We start from the raw sequence: 24,974 nt of genomic DNA on the forward strand, positions 1-24,974 counted from the left end.
ACTCCTACCCCAACCCAGTTCTCTGCACACCCACATTATGGTACAATTTATAACACACCCACAAAAGATCCCTATCTGACATATTACATCAGAGCATATTACCGTCTTTTTGAGAGCACCAGGCCTCGTGCAAACACCAAAGAGGGTGGGGAAAAAAGTGACTGGCTGATCAGGTTGCATATATAGCATGCATGTGCCACTTCAAAGTATCAATCAATCAATTCAATAAAACTGATCAGAAACAGAGGTCGAGATTAATATAAAGGGGTAAAAAGCAAAGAGGTACAAACTTGTAAATAATCAGAGAGTAACCTCGCCTGTTTTTCCCCACCTCTTCCAATCTGACCCTGTGAAAGGTGTTCTCGTGTTACCTGTCGTCCTGGGTGTGGTTTCTAATGGGAATGAAAAGGAAGTCCCGCAGGACTATTGTGTGTGTGTGTTACATTAATATGATCCCCTTAAGTGATATCGTTTACTTCTTCTTGTCCCCTTTTAGGACAATCAAATGGAAATGCATCCGTAACCGAATATTCTGGCCTGTACCACTCATTTCTGGTTTGAGGCCCAGTTTGGAGCTGGTAGTTTTTGTATAAAAACCAACGAAAGTAGATTGTGTGTGTGTGTGTGTGTATGGACAACGTAGGATATGAAAGGTTTCCTGTGGTGCTGGTTTCCCATGCTAAAAGTGAGCAGAAAGTATGATGAGCAGCTAAGAAGATGTCGTAAACAGTCAGGTGCCTCTATTAAAACTGAATCGGTTGTGGTTGCTATAATCCTCCTTCCCGAATGTGCTACGCTATGAAAAAACATGAGTTGCTGATGCACTTCCACTGCGATTTAGGACAAAAACTACAGTCTGCATTCCATGGAGATGTGTACTGAAAAAGTTTGGCTAAAGTTGATATCAGACCTGGGTAGTCTAAGTTAGTTTGATGTAAAAGTCCAAAGTTAAAGTGTCCTTTTTAATATATTTTCTTGTTAAAAAAAACTGTGGAAAATAAAACACTGATTTAACAATAGAATACCAGAAGAGAAGAGAAGAGAAGAGAAGAGAAGAGAAGAGAAGAGAAGAGAAGAGAAGAGAAGAGAAGAGGCTGAGCAAGTTCAAAAACTTTAAGACAAAGAGAGAAATGCTTAGGAAAACCAGGAAATGGACAGGGCTGACTTACAAAGGTTTCTTTACACTGTAATGACACGGGCATTATGCTGAACTTTGGCTGCCGTAAGTCAAAAAGAATGAACACTTTCACTGCTGTGGAGCTCTGGCCAGCAGCACGCACTGCTGTTTGTCTTTCAAATGCCATTGTGGGTGAGGCCACTAGTGTACGCTCAAAGTGCCTGTTACAACTTTGCATTCAGCGTGGGATTGTGAAACTCACAAAGGCATGCCAAATCATCGTCCTGTAATTTTGTACAATTTTGAATGACCAACCATCATCTTGTCAGAGTTGTTAAATGATTCTTTTAAACACTTTTATGTTCCCTGTGATTACAGAGACCAGTTTTGTGATATCCTAAGTGTGAATATGTGTAGCCTACACAGTATGTAACACACACGCAGACACATTTAGACACAAAGTAGTGCCAAGCTGTTGTCTTTAGCTTCCCAAGTTAAAACCTAATCTGAAGTGGATGGAGATGGGAAGATTGCAGCTGAACAGAACCACAGGAGGGCTATCTTTTATAGGTAATTACTCAATTATCAGTAAACACTGTCGCAGGAGACACAATACCACCACAACAACATGCATTCACAGATGTGGAGACGTGAAGACAGGGAGAAGCTATTGCACGCACTTTCAGTGCATTCTTTCTGCATGATAGGGAATCCGGTCTATGCTAAAATAACACTGTAAATGTGTCCTGAGTTAATCTCATTAATTGCCCTGTAGAAGTAAAACTGGTACCTCTTGTTTATCTTGATGCTAAGTAACCTGCTGTATCTAAATTTGATTTAATCCCAGTAAAACAAAACTTCTGTGCAATTTAATATTAAATGGTTTACAGAGTTAGACAAACATCATTCTATTCACCATTTAAGTTGAGTGTGATGGTGCTGCTTTTTACCACTAGTGGGCGCTAGTAAACAGGTGACATGCGGCTCCAAGGATTCCCTGCGGGCTCTGTCTCAGAAAAAGTTCATGTTTGAACAATGTTGGGAACCAGCAGTGATTTTATAGGTTTGTTTAAAGACACAGGTTAAGACACAAACAGCCAGGTAGTTAAATAGATGAGTCTGAAGAGGTTGGGTGTTCGGTTACACTGTTGTAGGCTGAGCAGATGAGAAAATCCAGCCCTTTCATTAGTCTGTAAACATTTAGCCAGAATAAACAGAGCAGATAAAAACTGCCACTAGGCCCGAACAACTGAGTGGTGACAGAAGTGAGACGAGGAGTGAGATTAAAAGATTTTTAACTATTAGGTTAAATTACCCTTAGATTCTTAAAAAAAAAAAGAGTGCTGCATGTTTCCACCTGGAGCATGAAACCACACACAACCAGTCAAGGATGGAAACTCCATATGGTGTTACATGCTTTTGGTCAGTGGTCATGCACCTGCCCTAAAGCCACAGTCCTTCCCTGTGGTCCTACACTCACCACATAGGTTAACTCAGTAAAGCACCCTTCTGCACTGAAGCAGCCCTGCAGGCCTACTAAATCTCTCCTGAGACAAACTGCCATGAGGCAATGAGCATTTAGAGGGTAGGAAGGAGGTCTTAACTCTTGTTACTGTCACCCAGGAAGAGCCACGGTCCTGTGCCTATCAATAACAACAACAGTCACCACCTAGCCAACACGTCAACACCTCACAACTAACAGAAGATTTGTAAAAGAGGAGTTAGTGGAAAGGCTACTCATGTAAAAACTAGCTTTAAATCTTAATGTGTCAGTCTGTCATACACACAAACCTCCCAACAGTCTATTAAAAGCTCATGTGTGAGTCTGGACTATTTTTACTGTACAGGTGTATCACCTCTAGTTTCCACAGATGACACTAATGTACCATCACTAAAAAAAAGCTAGCCTATATGTGACTGTGGCTATCATTGTGCAATCCACTTCCATGTAAATATGCCATTGTGGTTCTGTGATTTTTTTTCATTTTTTCAAATCCAAAGAGGAAAAACTAAAACCAGCAACTGAATGATATTTAAAGTATGTCTACATTTCTTAAAAGCCTCATTAAATCACATTCTGTATTTGCTTACCAAATCCGGTAGTGAAAAATCCCGATATTAATTGATATAAAATTCAAAATTACTCAAGCAACAAGAAAATTATTTTGGTCAATAAGAATAAAAGAGGGAAGAACATGAGGTTTGCTTTGATGTGATGTTTCCTCAACAATCTGTTGACTTCAAGTGCAGTGGAACTGAACATAAACAAATGGACGCCAAACAGAAAATGAAAAAGATGAATAAATACTGCCAAAATAACTCGGTTAACCTGCACATTAACAGACTGTATTTTCCCAACCCCTTATTAATTTACCTTTAATGCACTTAGTTCCTGTAAAAGAGTTGATGTGACTTCTATGGCCACTCCTCATTCCAGTTTTCGCCGTGTTAGACGACTTAATCTCTGCGGGCTTTCATCTACTTCTACTTTCTTATCCGTTCACAGCCTGTTCTTCAACAATACTGATAAGATTCCCCTTTCTCTTCACTTCCTCATTAGGTTAAATTCAGTGTCTAGCAGACTAGCTAAAATGTTATACTTATAGAAGTCAAAATCTTAATACTATCATGAACAGACTACTGAATTTATCAACTTCTCAAGCATGTAAGGTATAATGTAAGAGTGGCTTTAGCATAGGAGTTGGGTGAACACAAGGGGCCAAAAACGAGCTACTGATATAATTCCATGAGACAAAAAGAAAACCAAAACAAACTAATAACAAATAATGCTCCTATATGGTTTTGTCAATACGTTTGTGGTTACAGACTGGATAATGTACTACCACAAAATTCAACATCAAACAAGCACACGCACACAGAGTCTGACTCATTCAGATGTCATGAAAACAACCACAGGATTAAGAGCTGTGCCCTGAGTCACATGCCAAATAACTGCTAAAAACCATCATGACTAAAGGTTTGAAGGGGTGATTCTGCTGCTCGGTGTTAACTATAACCAGTGTTACTGGTTTTTTGACAAAGAAAAAGCTCGACAAATCTGAATAAAGGATAAAAATATAACCTTTCTATGAATTAAGCTCGAGGACACATGCTTCACCAAGTGGGGATGCACAGTCTTAACAGCGACAGATGCTGAGTGACAGATACGTCGTCTTTACTGGCTCCTACTCTCAGTTAAGACAACATGGTGAGCCGTCTGACAGAGGGGCCCCATGTTCAGCGGATGGGCTTACACCCTATACAGGTATGTACTGTGCAATTACCAGAGTCGCTCAGAGCATGCAATAATCAGTAGGTGCTGTACCATTAACTATGCAGGCGGCGGTGAAAACAACTTAAAGACAGGCTACTACCGTCAGGTGTCAAGACTTACTTCACCCAACTGATTCCCTTCCCTTACAACTGTGTAGGGTGTCCTGCGATATGTGGCTAGACGAGCTGCATGACACGAGCTCCAGTAGGTGTGCCCAAGCATGGGAGAATGTGTGTAGGTGTGCTCACAATTTTAAAAATAGGCAATACCTGAGAGACAACCGACAAATCTAGCGCATGCGTGTGTTTATGTTTGTGTTGAGTTAGACCGTGTGAATGGAGCTTGATCTTGTCTTGGTCTGACACGTGATGTGAAGACTTCATCATCAAAGTCAGACAGGGTGAGAATCTGTGTGTATCTGCATACAGACACAAACAAGGACATAGGCACATAAGGATGGCGTTGCAAGGAAATATGAGGAAGTGAAAGATACTTACATGCTTGAAAATGTAATTAAGATATACGAATTATTTTTAAGGTGCGCTTTTACATGTTTGCGTGTGTGTGTGTGTGTATGTGTGTATGCGTGTGTGCTTAGCCATGTCTGCAGGGTTAGGTGGAGGCTGATGCTTTGGCAGCAGGTCTGGCACGTCTTTCAGGCCCAAACCTGCAGAGGAGAGAGAGACAGAAAGAGCGAGAAGGGAGGCCGAAAGCAAATAGGTGTGAGAGTCTACCTGTTTTTATGTGATATGCTTCATTTATTCCTCACCATCATTAAAACCTCCTGGCATTGTCAAACCAAATACAGGTCAACCTAATACTCTGTCCTGTTTACAAAGTCAGATTAAGTCATTAGTGGATGGAAGAGCAGGGAAGCGAAAAACACATCAAAATGAAATTTAGTTACCTTCACATAGCCAAGAGTGAACCGTACCCACCTACCTGCACACGTCTACCTGCTGTGGTGATAACAGTGTTCACTTGACACGTGGGATTTTTTTTTTCAGTTTGTTTGGGTTTTTATTCAAAGCGACGTTTCTTCTTTTCTTTTTTTTTAACCAACGAGCAATAAGCAAGCATGTGGGGCATCCTTGTTTTGCTCTGAGATTTCAGCCAGGCACAACGCTGTTGATGAATGCATTGTGTTTCAGTAGCCAAGCGCTTCAGGAATGTGTTCTAAATCTACTTGCAGTGGTTTTCTAGTTAGGTTCCCCTCTAATTTTCCATGAAGTTTGGCTTGTATTTTAATTTAAGCTCCCTGAGATTCGGTTTCATGTAAGTGCATTAAAAAGCTTCTCAATCATCAACTTGGATTTTAACACAGCGTGATCGAGATTAAAAGGTCCATTTTGAATTAAGGAAAAACTCTCCTTCGGATATCGTTAGATAAAAGGATTTCCTGAATAATATCCAGATAATACCTCCACCTACACAGGAACACTTCTAAAGGGAGTATATGTCCCCTACGGCAGTAAGTAAATCACTGTACATTGTGACCACAGCACAAAAGTGACGTTGGAGAGTGTATCAACTCCATAACCTCAAAGGAAATCTCTATTCAGCGGCCATAAAAGAACGCCTTAGCTCACTATCACTGTGGGGCCGGTTACAGAAAGAGAGAATGGATTAAGAGAGAAAACAGAGCGTAGAAAATAGTGTACAGGTGAAGTCCCATGGCTATGGAGGTTTGCTCAGCTGTGCGGTATTCTTTTCTGTGCCCCACCCAGTAACCAAAGGCCAGGATATCTCTTCTCCACCCTCCCTCTCTACAGCTCTCTCTCTCTCGTTCATATTTGCACAGGTGAGAGGACAGCAGTCCAATAGGTGTGGGTGGGAGACTTGAAAGTCAGGTTTGCCTGGCTGGTGGAAGGAGTTCACCTGTAGACTGTAGATGGATGAAGGTCTGATGGCAAGGACCCAGCCAGCCTTTTGTCTGGAGAGACAGACAGCAAACATTCAGCGAAACACAGAAACTCTAAATATCATCAGTCATAATGACCTGTAGTAAAATGAGAGATCGAGGTAAGAGACACAGCCGTGTGAGCAATTAAATAGTGAGATGTTGAAATGTGAAGGATACCAACCTGGCAGAAACAAACAATTCTAAAAAGATGCACGGAAGCATGCAATGAAAGAGGGAGGGACCGTAACGAGAGGGCAGAGAGCAGGTAGGCAGGTGGAGCAGTGCAGGAGTCATCAGGGTGGAGAGGTTTAGCTCCCCGGGCCAAAAGTTCAAAATGAGGCAAAGCGAGTAGGTAACTCTAGTCACCGTGTGCCAGTGTCTCACATGTTCCCCTTCATTGTCTAAACAGGCTGGAGCTCAGGTTTCTGGAACACCATGAGCTTCCTAGGAGATGAGCCCACCCCCATCTCTCCCGTCTACCCCATGTACCCCTCACCCCACCCTGCAAAGGTAAACACATACGTGCAACACATATATAACACACACAAGAGAATTAAGGAAACAAGGAGTACGTACTCAAGCCTGAGAACAGACTTTATTGTGCCATGAGAAACAAAACCAAAGTACGTAAGACTACTCCTGCCCAGTGGATAAACAGAATAAGAAGCACAAATAACAATCCTTTTTTTTTAATCACGCAGAATGATGCACTAAGTGCCTTGCCTTGAAGAAAGAAAAAAAAACACAAGCTGCAACCAGAGGAACGAGTTGTAAATCATCATAATTAAAAATACGCCCATGTCAAGAAAGACTACCTTAGACGTACGAGGCAGTACTATCAGACATCAGGAGATGTACACCAGAGGCAATTTCCTTCTCTTATTCTTTCTCTTTCACTCCTGTAGAATTCCACAAGAGGATCTTTGCCTGATTCATAACTTCGCCAGTGAAATGTTAGTCTTCAGCACCCTCTGTCATTAGGTAACATCTGTGTCAAGTTCCTTAACAACTACTGCAATTCTGCATCCTATACGTTACATGTACTACACTGTATATCTAACGTTTTACAGCCCAGTTTCCAAAAAATTTAAAAATATTGAGTTTTCCTGGAAAAATGTTGCAAAATTCAATCTGCTCCATTTTTGTTTTTTGGTATCGTGAGTTTGTTTTTTTTGTTTGGGATAAACAAGTAACTGTAACTGGAAACAGTTAGACTCCCACACTTGAATAGATTTTTCAATACACTTGAAATCATCCCCAATCAATTATCCAATACAAATACATAATGTTTGTGTTGCCATATATATTTTAGCTACTCAGACTCTGATAAGGAAACAGTAGTTTCCTTATCAGAGATAATGCCATTTTTACTTTTAGTTAGCATAACTTGAAATACCATTTCTGGCTTCAATGAAAATACATTATATAGACAAAAATAGTGGGTCATCTAATAATTACACCTACAGGCACTGTTTGCTGTGAAGCTTAGCGCACAGTTTAGGTGCTGGTGTTAATACCAGAGGAGAGCTGTGCAGTTACTGAGTCAGGACAGCTTTGGCAACTTACACACATTATGAATCTTATCACTTGGTAACCTCACTCTATACATGACATTACTCTTTACATAACTTTGCATGGTGTGCCAATTTATGTCGTTCCTAAAGGATTTCACTTTGCAGTGATACCACTTACAGTTAATTGTGATCTAAGAGGGAAGAAATTTCATCAACCGACTTGTTGCAATAGTCACATCCTAATACAGTATGATACTTGAATTCAGTGAGAATGACCCATTCTTTCACAAATATTTCAGACTGCATAGCTAGATGCTTGATTTTATACTCCAGTGGCAATGGGACTGAAAACATTTGAATTCAATGTTTAAAAGGTGTGGATCAATATTTTTTGTCCCTGTATGGTATTTTTGAGACAAGATTAGATAGTCATTCAGTTTTGTGGAGACATGATCCACAAAAGATGACTCTAAGATTTTAATGAATACATTCATTTTCATCCAGCACCACCAATAAACCAAAATTTGGTACTTGCCAAACTAATGGTATCGTAATCAATCTTGGCTACATTTAATGTCTAATATAAACTGAACTGGAGAACATGGTAAAATGACTGGTTCTCATATAGCGCTTTTCTACTCTGAGTACTCAAAGCGTTTTTATATAACTTGCCTCATTCACCCATTCACACCTGTTCATACAAGCACTTTTTTCTATGCCTGTTCTTTCTCACATGAAGCACTCACCCAAAAGAGAGACAGAAATCATTCACACTCGCATTCACAACTACAGGCAACTGAGATTCACCAGTTAACATAACCCCACCATCCCTTATATGTTTTTGTTTAAGATGAACAAATTGTCATAAAGTGGAATCAATAAATTGCACAAAAATCTCAGATGTAGCAAAAATTTTACAAATTAAAACTTATATATCCAAACAGATATTTAATTGCTTTTTAAAAATTTGTTAAAAAGTCAAAAAATTAGAACTTTGTGCCAATTATTTCTTGGTTTAGGCTTTACAGGGTTAATAAGTATAAAAGAAAAGACCAGTAATATGAAAAACAGATACAAAGTACTAAGAGGTTAAGATATGGTAAGAACACAACCACATTATCCAGTTCAGGAACTCATTTGTGCACTGTAGCGTACTTGGACTAACAGTAACACGCTGTCATATACGACACCATCACGGTCTCCCTATGTATTATTTATGCATGTTGCCTTAATCGGGGTTGACAAACTGAAACTTTCCAGTTTAAGAGTTGTCAGTTGTTCGTGCTAATATTGTTCTCGTTGTCCCTGTGCCACTGTACCTTCCATAGGGCAAGTTTGTGCAAGAAATTCCCACTGTACTTTAGAATAATATACATACGCGGGCACACACACACACACACACACACTCACACACACACACACTTCAAAACTTTTTCTTTGACTCTGTTGCTCTGTAAACATCATCTCTCATTCCTCTGCAAAAGGCAGGACCACTTTTTACTTACTGTATTAAGTTGGCCTTGTGGACGTAGTTTATAGGTTTGAGAAGTAGGTTAGTAATTTGAGTTTCCAGCTCAAGGCTGAATCCTGCCACTACCTCCTCTCTAAGATTACTTTTCTGTACACAATAGGTGAAATACTTGAAACTTAAGCTAAACAATCCCAAAAAACATAATTTCGTCCATGGCACATAAGATTTAGGACAGATTATGTGTTAGTGTGAATGTTCACAATCAGTTGGACCATCCACAAGGCAGAAATGTTGCAGAAAGTTCTGCTATACATTTGAACTCTGTGTGTTTCTCAAGTTTCTATTGATCAGGGGGTGTAAAATACTGCTGTTTCGTTAGCTGTAGTTACAGAAAAATCCCAAAGGTTTTCTTATGGTGTCTGTGTAGTGGCAATATTCAACACGGAGAGATTGATATCTTGGCTAATTAGGTATAGGCAAAATAATTAATTGGCTAGCCTTAGGAAAAGACTAACTTTGGTTAAAATTCACTCCTTCAAAACATAAACCCACCATACTTAAAGCTAGAGCTTAACAGTGGGTGTATATTTAAATCAAGTAATCTGGAAAAATAGTTCCTGTGGGACCAGTCGGAAGTCACAAGTCTGACTAGCGCTGCAACTGACTTGTCATAGCACAGATGCCATAAGACAAAATATAATAAATGAAGAGGAGGTAGTTAACACCTCTTCACTAATGAAATCAGTAAATCACCAGATTTACCTGCCACTTCTACCGGATACCAACTCCTCTGCAAATTCCATAACCTGTTTGATCTGATTTACAGATCAAATCAGTTTTTAAAGGCAACTTTTTGCAATCCAGATTTCTAACTAAATTTAAATCATTTATCTCTGTTCACAACGTTGAGAAACTCATTCAAGCTTTTTCACATCCATTCTGGAGGGCTGCAGTCCATTATATGCTGGATTAATTAAAACACTAATATCCTGACTGCAGCTGGTTCACAATCCTGCTGCTAGATTTCTGACTGGTGGAAGCAGCATCAAACTTCACCTATTCTTACATTTTTCAAAATATTATTGCTCACATATAAGTGTTTATTTGCTAGCTTCAGGTTATTTATCACACATTTTACAATCTTAAGTAGATAGCTGCTCATGTACATCCATTGATCAGCAGCTTTTAGTAATTCGAAATTCCCACCTGGGTCATTCAGCCAACCAGGGATTCTCAATTACACCACCAAGCCTCTGAAATCATCCAACTTCAGATTAGGTGATCTACCTCAATGAAAAACAAATTGCTGACTAGTTTGAACCCCCTATGTTAATATTATTATTTGTTTTTATAGCTTTAACTCCTTGTTGATAATTTTACTTGCTGTGAAGCGCTTTGGTAGTGTCTGTTGTGTTCAAATATAATCAGATTGTCTTGATTTAATGGTGTTTGGTGTCCTAGCAATGAGAATCCGTTGTTTTTTTGCAGCTTTTTTTCCAGTGGGCAAGATGCATTTTTTGAAGAAATGACCCCCTGCCCAGGAGATGCTCACCATGGAAACCCATGCCAAGAAGCTCTCAGTGCACAGTTCAGGTGCTGATGTTAATGTCACAGGATGTTTGGAGTACCACAGTTATTGAGTCACTAGTTATTTATAGTGGTGATTTGTATCAACTATGTGCCTCATTACTTGATGACTTAACTTTACATGGTCTGCCACATAATGGCTAAGTTACTGTGGTTTCCAAATGCTTCCTCTTTGCAGTGATACCACTTACAGTTAACTGTAAGACAGTCATCCAGTTTTGTGGAGGCTTTATTTACCTACTCAGATTCGGCAAAAAATAGTGCTACAATTATATTTCTTAGCTTATTATCGGGTGGGCGGGACTTTTGGAGCCAAGTGACCCTTGCACATAGCTACTACTGCCCTGGGCAAGGAGCCAGACTTGAGGCCTTGTGAACACACACACACACCCTGAACACACAGAGCCTGAAATCACTCTGATGTCATCAGAATTCCATAAAGACTACGCAATAACCTTCTCCATGACAACATACATAACTCGTTATGGGTTAGAATGCTGCTGTATGTGCACTTGCATTGCGTTGTGAGGATATGGTGTTTATGGCACTCGAAGAAACCTGAAATTAAATCTTTGAGAGAATTTCAGAATAGCGGTGGTAGAAGTACCACTAGAAAACCTCCTAGAAGCAAGTGTGGCCACTCAGCAGCCATCTTGGTAATGCCTCCGGGCACTTATCTGAACAGGATTCTTTGAATGCGAGGTCTCCTTTATCTGTGATGTCTGTAATATAACTTCCGAGAAGATAAAGCCAGCAGGTTTGGCTGGCTATTACAATCATGCAAATGTTTATGTCTCTGTGACCACTGAAATTAAAATTGTTTTCATAATATTTTAACATAACTTCCCTAGAAAGCACCTGGAAGCCTGAGTCAGCATTATGTTCTTCAAGACGGTAAAACCAAAACTGTATGCAAGACATAAAATAGAGCCCCCAAAACCCTGAACTACAAAAGAAAGTTTACATATTACTGAGATAAAACTGTGAGATCATCTCCATGACCATACATCAGTACTACCCGGGGTGTCATACCACAGATCACCGTCCTCCCCATAACAGCTGCACAGACTGTAATGGATTAGCAAGTCTGGCTTCATGGGAAGCAATGTATCTGGCCTCCCTAGTCAGTGGTCACTCCCTGATTACTGTTGACAAGGTGATCAGGCTAATGGTCCCCCACTGGGAGAACAAAAGACCCCATGAGTTAAAACTACATACACTGCAGTAGGCGGGCACGTACATGTAATCTTACCTGATAAGTTTGTGAATCTGCTGGAGAAATAAGAAAGTTCAATATGTATTTTAATGGTAATGAGACAGTAAAGTAAAACTGAATCTTTGGGGGGAAAACTAAGTAAAAAGCTCAAAGTGTGAGAAAAGAAACTGCCCAAACTGTTCTTTGGGAGGAATTACATTAACTGACTGAATTTTGATTGTCCTCTTTTAAGGGTTTATTTTGAGCTGTTTTGCCTTTTTTGTACACACAGCTTAAAAGAGTCCATTGCAGAATATAACATTTTACGAATGCTAATGGGTGGAGATAAAAAATAGAATAGAATAGATTCAATTACTCTGCAACTGCATACCTATTCTCAGAAATTATGTAAAATTTTGCATTTTTAAGGACTCAAAGAGCTGTAAGATATTCCTTAATAATTCAGTACTTCTACTTGTATCTGAATATGTACACTAATACTGAGACAAAGTTTAAGAAAATACCTTGAAGCCCAATTACATTATAAACTAAGTTATTACCTAGTCAAATGAATGCCTCTCTAAATCAATCAATAGTTTGTCCTCTACCTGTGCTTCTTCTCCTTTCCTAAAAGTTATCAGTGCTATGAGTGAATACTAGTTTTCTGCATTTTGGAGTCAATGGCGAGCCCTGGGACGCTGTGAGTTGTGAATGCTAACGCGGCTCAATCTGTGTGCCACTGAGAAAAAACAATCCATGCTAATCTGCCACCACAGACAGGAGTCCAGTTAGGCCAATCAGGAGGGGAATCATCTGGAGTGGAGAGGGCTCAGAGAAGCCTAGATCAGGGCCCTGATTGCGGCAGGGTGATTTACAGCTCGAGAACAATGAGTGCTGCCTCGGTCAGCACTGATGGAGAGGCTCTGACTGCACCAGCACAGACAGTTGAAACTCACCTGACATTCATGCGCTGATGTGCATACGTGCATGAGGCCACGTGCAAGGTGCACGTGCGCGCACATCAACACGGCCTTTAAAATGCTCCCACTGGTAGTCACAGAGGTATAGAAGGGTTGACCTTGCGGGGTTTACTCTGTGACCTGAATGTGCCCCTGAGGCTTGCATTTGACCCTCTGCATTTTACTAACAACACATAAACCAAAACAACTCAGCAAGCTACTTCCTAAGAGCCCAGCACAGATAAAATGAGAAGCTGCCATTGCCCTGCAGCGCAATATGTAAATACAACGGGAAAGGAATTGAATGAAAGAAGGAGTTAGTTCAGATGTTAAGTGTGCATGGGGGAGAGGGAGAGAAAGGCAGGGAATTTGGGGGGACGGGGGAAGGGGGGTGACCATAAACTTTTCTTTGGAGCATCTCCTTTGATCTGCTTGGTCATCATTTCAGAAAAGAGAGAAGACCACAAAGGATAAAAGGTTTCTCCAAACTGGAAAAATAAAGATAGCAAATGTGGCCTTCCTAATTAACTGATACAAGTACATTTTGAATATAAATTACTTTTTGAAACTAAAATCAAAGTTTTGGATCCTGGAATTAAAATGTAATTTACTGGGTTCTCATAGTTCATAGAACCAGTAAGCATCAGATCCAAGAGAATGCTTAGTATACAAATATAATAGCGTCCCATTTAGTGTTTTGTCATTCATGGGAACACCATCAATGCAAATACTTCCACTGTTTTAAAAAGAGTTTCACAGATGGCACAGATGGCAAATACGCAGTTCTGACAAACATAAACGGGGCTGTTGTTAAAGCGTCAAAATCCTGCAATGTAAAGTACTTGTTAAAATGGATCTGTTCCTACTTGTATCTGGAGAAGGTAAAGGCATTAAGAAGGAGTTAATTCAGGATTTGTCTTGTGTGTTTTAAAGTGGCCGCACTCTTGCCCCAGGTCCTGCGTGGGAGTCGAGAGGTTGGATCTGACGTGCGATACTGCACAGACAAGATCGCTCTCGGCTTTTAGGATAGGCAGGTGAGTACATGCACAGGTGCCCCCCATGCACACACTTAGACACAAACATGGGCACAGAGTCACAGGTCACATGGTAATGTGACTCGTTGTTAGCGGCTACAGCAGGTGGAAATTTGATATGGGCAGAGAAAAAACACGTTCATCGTACTTAATGTAATTTTTCATGAAGTTTTTGCATGTGAGTTCTATGTGGGGGGCTGGTAGCAAAGATTTCCCAGCCTGTTTTGTAAATATCTGACAGTGATACATGGGGCTTATAGGACAAGTCCAACTGATGACAAAGCCTTGAAACCATGACTACAGCTGGCAAATACATCCTGTTTTAGACCTTGGGCGTATGACTCATTACACCAAAACCAACTGTTAATAGTTTGAAGGTGGTTTTAAGTTCTCTTCTTTCGTGCTTCTGGGAACAAATTCTAAACTTCCAGTAGTCTGTGTACTGTACACCCAGAGCTGAGAGAGGGAGGCCTGGTGAGGGTGAGAAGGCAAAGGGGGGAGGTGAGAAAAGATTTTTTTTTTCTTGGGTGCCTAGAGTTTTTGGGGCTGAGTGGGTCCATTTAGCCCCCAGCCGATTGCCCCCTCTCCTTCCCTCCCCTCCTCCTCTGCCACCCTTCTCCTCCCCCTGGCTTTGTGTGCCCTGAGCCCACTCCTCCCCCTTTTGTCACCCGGGCATTCCGCTTTGGTTAGCACACACAATGGGCGCTCAGTGCTCACCCTCCTGACACTGCATTCTGCCTGTGCACCAGGGAGTGGGCATGGAAGGGGGAGGGAAAGGGCTCCGGGGGAGGGTTAAGGGATGACAGCAACTCGCCCCATGTGACCAAAATGCCATCAAGTATCCCCCCTCACCCTACCACCCTGACACCCTTCCTTTTTATCCCCCCCCCCACCTTCCCCCAAAGACCATCGTCTAACTTTGCCCATCCGTGCAGATGGGCAGTAAAATTAGTGCCAGTGTGCCTGGTTGGCACTCTGAAAAACAAAACCTCGGCCCCACAAGCCAAACAAACGAACAGGTGTCTCTTATGGTTGACTGGCGATATGGAGCCCTGCCTTCATGCGCTTGCCCATGCTACACGAGTGTTCCCTTCATCTTTCTACACTGCTGGGCACACATCCTAAATGGAATTTTAAGACCTTCAGAACATTTTTGTCTGAAAATTAATCCCCTGCACCGACAATGGTAAGAGTAAAATTGGCACAATTACAAGTCCAGGCTTTACTGCTTTGACATGTTTATCAAAGTTTTGGAAGTCTTCCTAGCCTCCAGCAGTTTGCCCCGCAGATAGAGTGGCACGGTTTGTCTCGTGCCATTTTTATTTTTTTTAAATGTTTGCATAGACATGTCACAAACGGATCATCAAACATATCTGAAAGTGTGACTGGCGGTAGGAAACTCCAAACATATAAACAGAAAGAAGTTAAGTGTAACAATAGCAGTTTCCTTTTAAATCTGTACAGATATGACTCCCTTTCAGACTTTTAAGTAGTACAGTACACCGTATCCTTATTACCTGAAAGTATCTCAGGTGCAAAGAGCTGAAAATAAAGTTGCCGGGCATCTACCCACTGACTTGAAATGTAATTCCTATTTAAGGAAAGCAACCGGTGGACTGGTTCTGTATGTGTGTGTGGCAGAAGCTCAGAGGCTGGTGGGGGGTTAGTTTGAGTTTCAAAGACCCTGCTTGTTCGCCCATATTTCACACCACGGTGACATCTTAAAGCCTAGACAGGCCTGGTTGCTTCGCCCTCTCTTTCACTTTCTGAGAAAAAAGGGGAATTGGGATGTGAGGGAGGGGGCACTGAAATATATGCAAATGGTCCCCCAGAGGGGATACGAATTTTATGGGTTTAGAATTTAGTTCAGCCAACCTGAATAATCAAATGTGGGAACAAAAAAACAAGCCCCCCACCATCCCACCCCACAACTCCATACCTCGAGCTTCAACCCCCATCTCAGGCCTCATCTCTGTTCCCTCCTGCCAGGTCTTCACATAAGAGGAGCTCAGTACGTCCAAACTCTTATTAGGATCTCCTTACGGTGCAGAGGAAGGGAAGAGAAATGAGGGGAGGGGGCAAGGAGGAGGGAACGAGAAGAGGGGGCTAGTGTACCTGATCAGGCAGAACTGCTGGCTCCTGATTACGACACCATTTTCTCAGCGGGCTTCCCAGCCTCATCCTGCTTCTGTGAATATGGAGCATAAGGCCAGCCAATCCCCACAGTGCTCCCTCTCATCTAATGGCAGAATTAAGACCGTTTAGAGTGATTTCCTCTGCCTTCATGGTCGCTTTCTGAAAGAGCTGAATCTTTTTCCCTTCGCGCCGATTTACAATGTGGGGGGTCTGGCATGCAACTGGTGAGAGAAAAGTTCTACATGACTGAACATAACATTACAACAGGTGGGGAATTGAACAGAGACTCTGCAGAACATGACTGAGAACAATTTTATCTTCACCTATACCTTCTTATTAAACTGAACTACTATTTCAGTTTGGTCTAACTTTTTTTGGCACGCTTACTTTCATGTGTGTTTGTGCTTATGCAACTGGCTTTCTACGAACCTTTACATTAAAATACAATAAAACACTCAAATGGATTAATTTATATTTAAAGTGGGTGTTACGAGGCACTGCTTAAGGAATAAGTTAAGATGCTTTTCTTATTATTAATTGTTATGTTCAGCGGATTTGTTGGTAATATTAAAGAGAAGAGAAAATATCACAATAAGAAATAAGAAACGGTGGTTGTTCAAATGTGCAACAGTCCATTTTGCCTTTGATTAATGTGGTCCAGTATTATTAACAATATTGCTGAGCTGTTGCTTAACTCCTAAGTTAAAGTGTTATCTGAAAACTATTACATTTTTGAAAACTTTAAAGAACAGAGAAGAGAAAAATGAGAGTTTTGGGTGTTAATAAGACAGAAATTTGTAAGAAATTTAAATCCAAACATAACAAAAAACAGGGAACAAATGCTTCAGAAAAAACAGGACGGACCTTGAGTTCACAATTTGCATTCAGTACAAAAAATGAATGATGCTTTTCTAGTTTGAGAGAGTGACACATTCAAGAAAAAAAAAACGCCTTTTTGAGAATTTTGTGAACAGAGTATGGACAAATATTTTTACATCCAAAATAAGGCCTGAATATTTGTACGTAGCTGTTATTGCTTTTAACTTTGCATGTTTTGCCTTTAAAAAATAAATTAAATAAAAGTGCTACTCTAAACAATCAAGTGTCTCTTTTTGAGTTGAGGAGTTCCTTCTACTTCTTGTTCATTTACATACACGAGGCCCCTGAATAGAAGTGCCCAGGGTTGAAAGCTGATCATGAGTCATTATGATCAAACTGATTCACAATGACACTAACCCAAACACGGTATAACTCTGGACTCAAATCTGATTAAACTCGCTCTTTCTATGTCAAACTGCATTACATCAATCCCATCACTCTGGAATATGGCATAGCACCATGTCAAAAAATAAATAAATTCAGTTTGGACCTGTGGCTTTTGTTAGTTCCCATGCTGTCTAATGATCCCCCCACTTTTCCTCCAACCTCCAGCAGACAAATCCTTCAGCTTTATTGCCCAGACTCAAGGGCTGCAGGTGCACAGGCCACAAAAGGAAGGAGGAGGGGGTGCATGGAGCGTTGGGATGGGAAAGAGAATGGTCAGTCGGGAGATAAGAGGGGAAGGAACAGAACCCCCTACCCTGTGTTAACCTCTAAACCCACACATCCTTCCCCTCACCCTCCACGCCAGTGGTCCTTCTACCCTGCAACACCTCTCTGTTTTGCTCCGCTGCCTTCCCGCACGTGAGAAGAGTGCAAACTGCGAATGGTGCCGCCTGGCGCTACCAGGCCTTGCTGGGTATGTGTTGCAGGGGACAGAGGGCAGGCATGGCAATCTGGCCATGTGGTGGGAGCAGCCTTTTACTTCTAAACCAGCAGAGGAAGAGTAATGACTATGAGCTACTATAGACTCGTCCTACCTTGTCCTGCAGTGGCCCATCAGCGTCTGCTGCTGCTGGTGACAGCTATAATGTCAAAGTACTCTCCTCCAATGAATTTTTCTGAATAGCTCAAACTTGGCTTGTGCCCCACTGACAAACTAAACATGGGAAAAACTGGGGATGCTGACAATGCTGGGGGTTAGTCGAATATATCAGATTTGAATGTAACTTTTCCACCTCTCTTGCTAAGTAAATATAATAAGGGCAAAAAGAAGCTGAAGTTGGGTCTTATGGTTTCATGCTTAGTCTTTAAATACTCCTGGATAGTCTGTTCTCTCTGGCAACGGTCTTTGGATTTCAGTAGCGACGTATCCATAGATGCATATTTTTTAATCAATTTTAAGCCAATTATGACACATTGACTATAATAAAAACCCTGCCTTTCATATGCATTGAGTAAAAATGGGAGACTGTGGGTAAAGTGGGACATACATCAAGATGTGGGACAGAGGGACAAGGAATAAAAATGTTTTTCAATACTGCTTAGAGAGGCACATGTGGTCACCCTATCAGTGGATTAGTGATAGATGAGATTAAGTTGTTTTAAAATCAAGAACCAAAAGAAATTTAATAACATGTTTTAAATTAAACACACTGTAAATTTTCCATTGAGATAATGGTTCATTTATAGTTCATTTATTTTTATCCCAACTAATAAGTGGTAACATTGGACACTGTGGAAAATCAGTTAGGACCTACTACTATGCTTATCGGCTCTTTGAGTCTTTGTTGGTTAATTTTGATCTCATCTACAGTATTAAAACAATTATATTTTTCTCTCTTTTGCACATACATGCATCCACACGCTCATTACTGTCAGTATTAGCCGGATGGTGTTTTCTGATCCTTAGAGGATGTGTGATCCATTTGGTAAAACAAAACAACAGATTGCATTCACTCATTCATTCACTGTTACCTCATTTATTTAATTCATATTGCATCCATTTTAAAATAGCATCTTGAGAATATAAATGATCTCCAAAGCAAACACTTAAGCACTTTTACTAACATGCCTACAAAAACATATAACATGACCGCTGTCACACAGAGGAAAAAATGTCAGTTAACCAAAATTAATTATGGGTGGAAATTTTGGTGAAACTTTATTTAATCTCAAAGTCAATTAGTCACATATTAGAATGAGTGGTACTAAGAGCTTGAGCCACTGCTAGGAAGGGATAGAACAATGTTTTGGTTCCATATTTTGTGCCTTGTAAGAGCCCGTTTCCAACCATTTTAAACTGTATTTGATTGAGCTTTAAGAATCCCGAAACTGAGGAGTACTGTGAAACTCTAGCAAAGGCTGACTGATTAGAGTAGATGCCAATACACTACTACTAGCTAGCTAAATTGACTCATTTTGTTAAATCTTTTCATCTGTTAATTTAGAAATAAATAACCAGATGCACAGCATTCCTAATTTGAAAGTGTTAACAATAGCGGTACAGTCAAATAAACATGTTGACATGAAAAACAGAAAAGAAATAAATCCATCTTCAATGTCAAAGAGGCTTTGAGATCTTGTTTGTGGTTCAGTGAGTCAGTTTAATTGAAGGCCTGAACAGTACATGCCATGTGAGTAACACAAAAACTGGTCTGGTGCCAGTGATAATGAAATCATTTACAAGTCTAGCTTAGTTTCCCATAAAGTTACGAGTTACCATCTACACATGCAATATCTTAGCCCACATGGCTCTGACTTGATCTCTATCACACATTCATACATGAGCACTCCAAACTGCCGGTGTTACAGGAGCTGCTGTGCTGGGAACACACCCTCATGGACAGGAATAACAGGCCACTCCAGAGCGTGAGGACATAGGAGACACAGTGGCACCATACAAGCGTGAAGACTCTTTAACGTCTCCTTATATCCATCCCTAAGCCTCAGTCGGCTCACCATCCGCTACTGTTTACACCAACCACAAGTCAAGAGTAAAAGCAGAAAATGGACTTTCTTAATTTTGAATAGCTAAAGTCCACTAGAAAGCCATTGACGAAGATCTCTAGTTTGAAGGGAGCCTCGTATTGAATAAGGATTGAAATTTACATGACAACTTAGGAAAAATGCTTTTTTATTACTCATTCATCCCCTAAATCACTTTGCTCCCCCACTCTTTTCCTCTGCCTGAGCTATTAAATCACCATCTTGACCCTGCGACCTGGGGCCGCAACCATAAAGAGCCCCCTGTGGGTCAGAGGCCTGATTGTAACATTTGAATATGAAATGGACTTCGTTGGGCGTGGAAACAGCTCCATGCGCTGAGACACAGGCTGACCCCCAGGAGAGAGGCCTGCTTCAGCAGCTACGAGCCTGGAGGCTCCCTCTTCTCTCAGCATGGATTTACTTGGACTTGAGAAGGAGCGAGAGACAGAGAGAGGGCTGAAGTCGGGGGTGGAGGGAAGGAGGGGGGCAGATAGGGGGCGAAGCAGGCTAGGGGTTGAGAGAGACTGAGGGAGAGGAGAAAGAGAGAGGGCAGACATTTGAATAAGACAAGAAGCAAGTGGTGTTTGCATGACAAAGGAGCCCGCCATCTCCCCTGATTGGTGTCACAGCGCTGCACTAAAGCCATGCAAGGCCCCCGGTGTGGGGTGATGTGTGGAGCACAGGCATGTTTATGCATCCAAGGTGTGATATTAGGCAGGAATTGCAGAGGCCCGTTGTCAAGTTTCGGGCAGGGAAGTTTGTGCGCATATCCTTGAAAGGAGAAGAGGTTTCCAGATCACCTTTTCTTTTTAAAAGCCGGCCTTGAAACTTGAAGAAACAAGACTGGAAGGAGAATTAATGGATATATCCAGTTACGCACAATTAAAAATGTTGTTTTCAGCTTTTGGTTTTTTCCTATCACATATGATGGTAAAAGATTTCATTCAGAAAAGTAAATACTGAGACGCTGTAATCTGACCTACATTGTAGACAAGCTGTAAATAAACCAGCAGTCTTACCATTCAGAGGGAAATTTAAAAGAAAGTTTAAAAGAGGTTTGCATGTGCAGGGAATGTAGTTAAAATTGGGCCTAAAATTTAGGCAGTTTGGTGTCATTATTTACTTTTTTCTTTTCAAACAAGTTTGCTGAAAGTTGCGTGACCTTAATGAGTTCTACCCTCAGCAATTATATTTAATATAATTTTATAGCTATAAAAAAAACTAAAATACCTAAAGCAATGACATCATGCCACTAAACAACTGCACTTTACTTTAATCCTAATATCGACCCCATTAGGACCCTTTATATTTTATACAGAAAGACTGTTATTAATAGTTTTATTTGTTTCTGTTTCCTTCTTGTATGACAGATATTTTAAAATCAAAACGTTATTTATTATTATTCATCATTTTTATGCAAATAAATTACATTTATTCAGACAGTCCTTGTCTGTCAGTTCTGAGAAATTCATTTTGAAACTTTCGGCATGTTCAGAGTAAATTATGTTTTAGAGTATGCTACTATCATTTAAACATCAAAATATACATGACCACTATGTAATAACTAAATAAAGTCATCATGGTCACAGTGCTTTATGTGCGTGCTTATGTTTAAAATGAAACATGTATAATAATTAAAACATTCAAAATAGCTTCTGCAGCAGTAAATCTTGCTACTCTGTGTCCATCAGCTCGCTGGCTTACATTACAAAGTATTGATTAGAAGTGGAAAATTGTAACAAAATCAAAGCCAATCAAAGACATGATTCATTTTCACTAATGGGCGAGAAAAAATCCTCAAAAAACATGAAGCAGCTCTAGGAGAATGAAGCAAATTGAGGTAGGAACATCTATCACAAATATATCAGTGGCCTCTTGAAGGTAAAGGCTGGCTGTTCATGATAAACATCGTTCTCAGGACACTTTTTGCACACAAACTTACTCATAAATAACTTATTTCACAAACCAGAATATAGGTCAGCTTCTCACTTCTTGAGTTTGGTTTAGACTGTTAGTGTTGCAGTGAGTGGGCAGGATGAAGATTGTTTAAATGCCTGATCCATCTGCATCAAACATTTCCTTTCTCGTGTTCACCTTTGCTGGTAAAAGCTCCTCTAGAATGATAAGAATGGTGCAGACATGGAATGTGTACAGTAGAACCCATGACACTGTAAAGCAAAAAATAGTTGCCTTATCTTTCTGCCTCTTTGTCTCTCATCCTCCACCTTGTTTCTACTATTTTCCTCTTCTCTTCCTGTAGACTCGAATCTACTAATAATTTCCAAAGAGGTGTAAAGTCCAGCACCATCACCATCCCCCACTGGGCTGTCACTGGAGTCGTTTGCCACCTCCGGCACCACCAAGTCCGGAATCTCCATCTCTGTGGAGGGTTTACTACACAGAGATGGAGTGTGATTACTCTTTCTTCCTATGTTCTGATAGGAAAAATTACAATACAAAAACAGAGAGATGGGGATCATATGAGAATGGGATATGAAGGGGATTTCGCAGCTCAGTAAGTTTGAACAATTTGTTTACAGTTCCCTTTATAGCAAGTCCCTTGGGAGGAGGTGTATGCATAAACAGTGATACATTTTCTCAGAGATTTTGCAGATTAGTTGGGAGTTTGTCCACTCGGGAGAAAAAAAGTGTAAGTTAAAGTGCCCACAGGGGGTCAAAAGGAGGAGGGGCGAACCGTGAGTGAGAGTTAGCGAGTCACAATGACACAAACACACGCAGTGTACGTAAGATGTGCACACACGCACCAACACACACACAAACACTTTCAACCCCCTGCAGACAAAGCCTTCACAGGCTCATCTGGGCAGTGCTGCTGGCCCTGAGGGACACACCTCCAAGAGAGATGGCCTGACTAACTCTCCATGGCAACTAATCAATAAGTGACAGTCAGTCAGGACTGACCCGTAGCCGAGTGTGTTCCACCTCCCCCATGTTCCCATGCTTACACCCCCATAAACTGCACACACACACACGCACTCTACAAGACAAAGTGCTTGCAACCGGGTCATTTCTTCCAGGAAACTGAATGTTCTGATGTGTTTTGGATGCATCCAACTGTAATTACTTGGCTTTCAGCATTGTTTTAGGTTTTACACTAAGTACGCTGGATGGAGAGCATACACTGGAACAAGTTACCGAATGTTCAGAGTTCTTGACATTAGTGATATGATCGGCAGCTTTTGATGGAGCAGAGTCGCCACAGTACTATTGTGTGTCTGTCAATCTGTGTTTTATCTCACTGTCCTTAAGAAAATAATCAATATAGCTGGCCTAGATGAGCAGCCTAATCTTCTGCCTTGTACCCCCTGAAGTCCTTATTCCCCTGACTCTATATTGTCTTGCAGCAGTCCCATATTCACTTTGCTGTCCTTAGGCATACTATATACATCAGCTCACATACACTTGGCCCAATTTTTCCAAGCTTCCAAGTCAGGTCAAAAGTAGGGTCAGATTCCAGTTTGGCAAATCAGAAGCAGCACTGCATGCTCCAGTGTTCATAGACAAAGTAAAACGTGCTACCAAAAGAGACCATCTGCAGCTGATGCACTTTCACACTACAGTGACTCTCTTAGTTTCCTGAGCTTTCCTGAACATACATTAGAACCAGCCGTTTGTATGTAATTGTCATTACAGGTTATTCAGGAAGAAGCCTCTTAATCCTGGTTCATTCTGGGTTGTGTGCTTTTTGTGTGTGTGTGTGGTTTTGCACATTTTCCTCCGACCACAATTACAAGCGAAAACAAGTTCAAGTAAAGCTCAGCAGTGCTTAGCTGAACAAAATATCAAAGGGCTCTCATCAGAAAAACTCTCCAAACATACAAAAAGAAAAACAAAAAAACTGATTCCTCCCATTTCAGCTGTTCGCGTGATTTGTATTTGTTTTGTTTGGGACAAAAGCAGCGGTAATCCCGTCTTATATTTGACAAGTTTCATATTCACACACACCTGCTGGGACAAAGTAAACACACCTTCAGAGTCAGACACCTTAATGGATGACCCTCGCATTAGAACCTAAGTCCGGATAAACCCTAAAGCAGGCATGTTGACATGATATTGTACAGAGACATGCCCATTCTGGAGATGACTGATGAGCAGTAGCCACATCACAGCTAACTTGTTTACAGGGCATTCAGTCTGTACATAGGTCAGTCCTGCACACATGGCTCGATAGTTTTCCTTTTGTTTAACTGCAGTTATGTAAAAAACAGATTCCCTAAAAGTATAAACAATAATATCTGAAAAGTAAATGTACTTCTTTTTTTAACTTAGGTGTTTATAGAAATCCACAGAAGCAAAGGTCAAGAATACACAATTAGAAACTGAGAAAACACAATTAGAGATCAATTATTTATATATTAAATGTATCTACGTGCACTACTCTATAGTTTGCTTTACCTTTGGTGCCTGAAAGTCTATAAAGGCCGTAATTCTACTAATTTACTTTCTTTGGTATTAACGCAGGTAACTCCCTGCTGGGTGGATGCAGTTTCTTGAGTGGCGGCATGCTTGTCTTTGAAGCATTTCCCACTCAGCATTCCTTGTGGTTGTGTAATGCATAATGAGCCAACCACAGCTATCATTAATGAAACATTTGCATCACTCACGCAACTAGTCCGTCAGTGTTCACATAGGTTCATGTGAGGGCCTGAACCTACATTGCTGAAAGAAGAGAGGTGGGAAAAAATAAAATCATAATAGGAAGAAGATGATAAAATGTGACTTTGAGCTGTGTCTGGTGAGGGCTGTCAAATGTGTGAGTTGAGTGGGTGAGTGAATGGAGAGGACGGTGCAGTGGAGAGGGATGGCTCTCTGTGGGTCAGCCCAGAAGCCCTGACCCCAGGAGGATTTGATGCCATTTTCCCACGCAGGGAGTCGACCTGAGAGGAGCTCGTTAACAACATCTGCCCCAGTTCAGAGAGATTAACCTCATCCCCAACCCCCTTCACCTCCTCTCAC

At 40.9% G+C, this 24,974-nt stretch overlaps 1 protein-coding gene across 4 annotated transcripts in view; it reads right to left on the reverse strand.

Moving 5' to 3' along the window:
• Positions 1–24,974, reverse strand: part of sox3 (SRY-box transcription factor 3) — a 57,423-nt gene that overhangs the window by 12,117 nt on the left and 20,332 nt on the right. For 3 of the 4 annotated variants that reach the window (XR_003222032.1, XR_003222031.1, XR_003222030.1), the window contains 2 exons: positions 6,270–6,324; positions 4,720–5,058 (listed from right to left, as the gene is read on the reverse strand). The gene's annotated coding sequence lies outside the window, so the exon portion shown is untranslated. Of the gene's footprint in view, positions 1–4,719; positions 5,059–6,173; positions 6,325–24,974 lie in introns of those variants that run through there. The other variant, XR_003222033.1, reaches the window with a different exon arrangement.

Source organism: Oreochromis niloticus, linkage group LG2, assembly GCF_001858045.2.
Source record: "Oreochromis niloticus isolate F11D_XX linkage group LG2, O_niloticus_UMD_NMBU, whole genome shotgun sequence".
In the NCBI taxonomy this organism is placed as follows: domain Eukaryota; kingdom Metazoa; phylum Chordata; class Actinopteri; order Cichliformes; family Cichlidae; genus Oreochromis; species Oreochromis niloticus.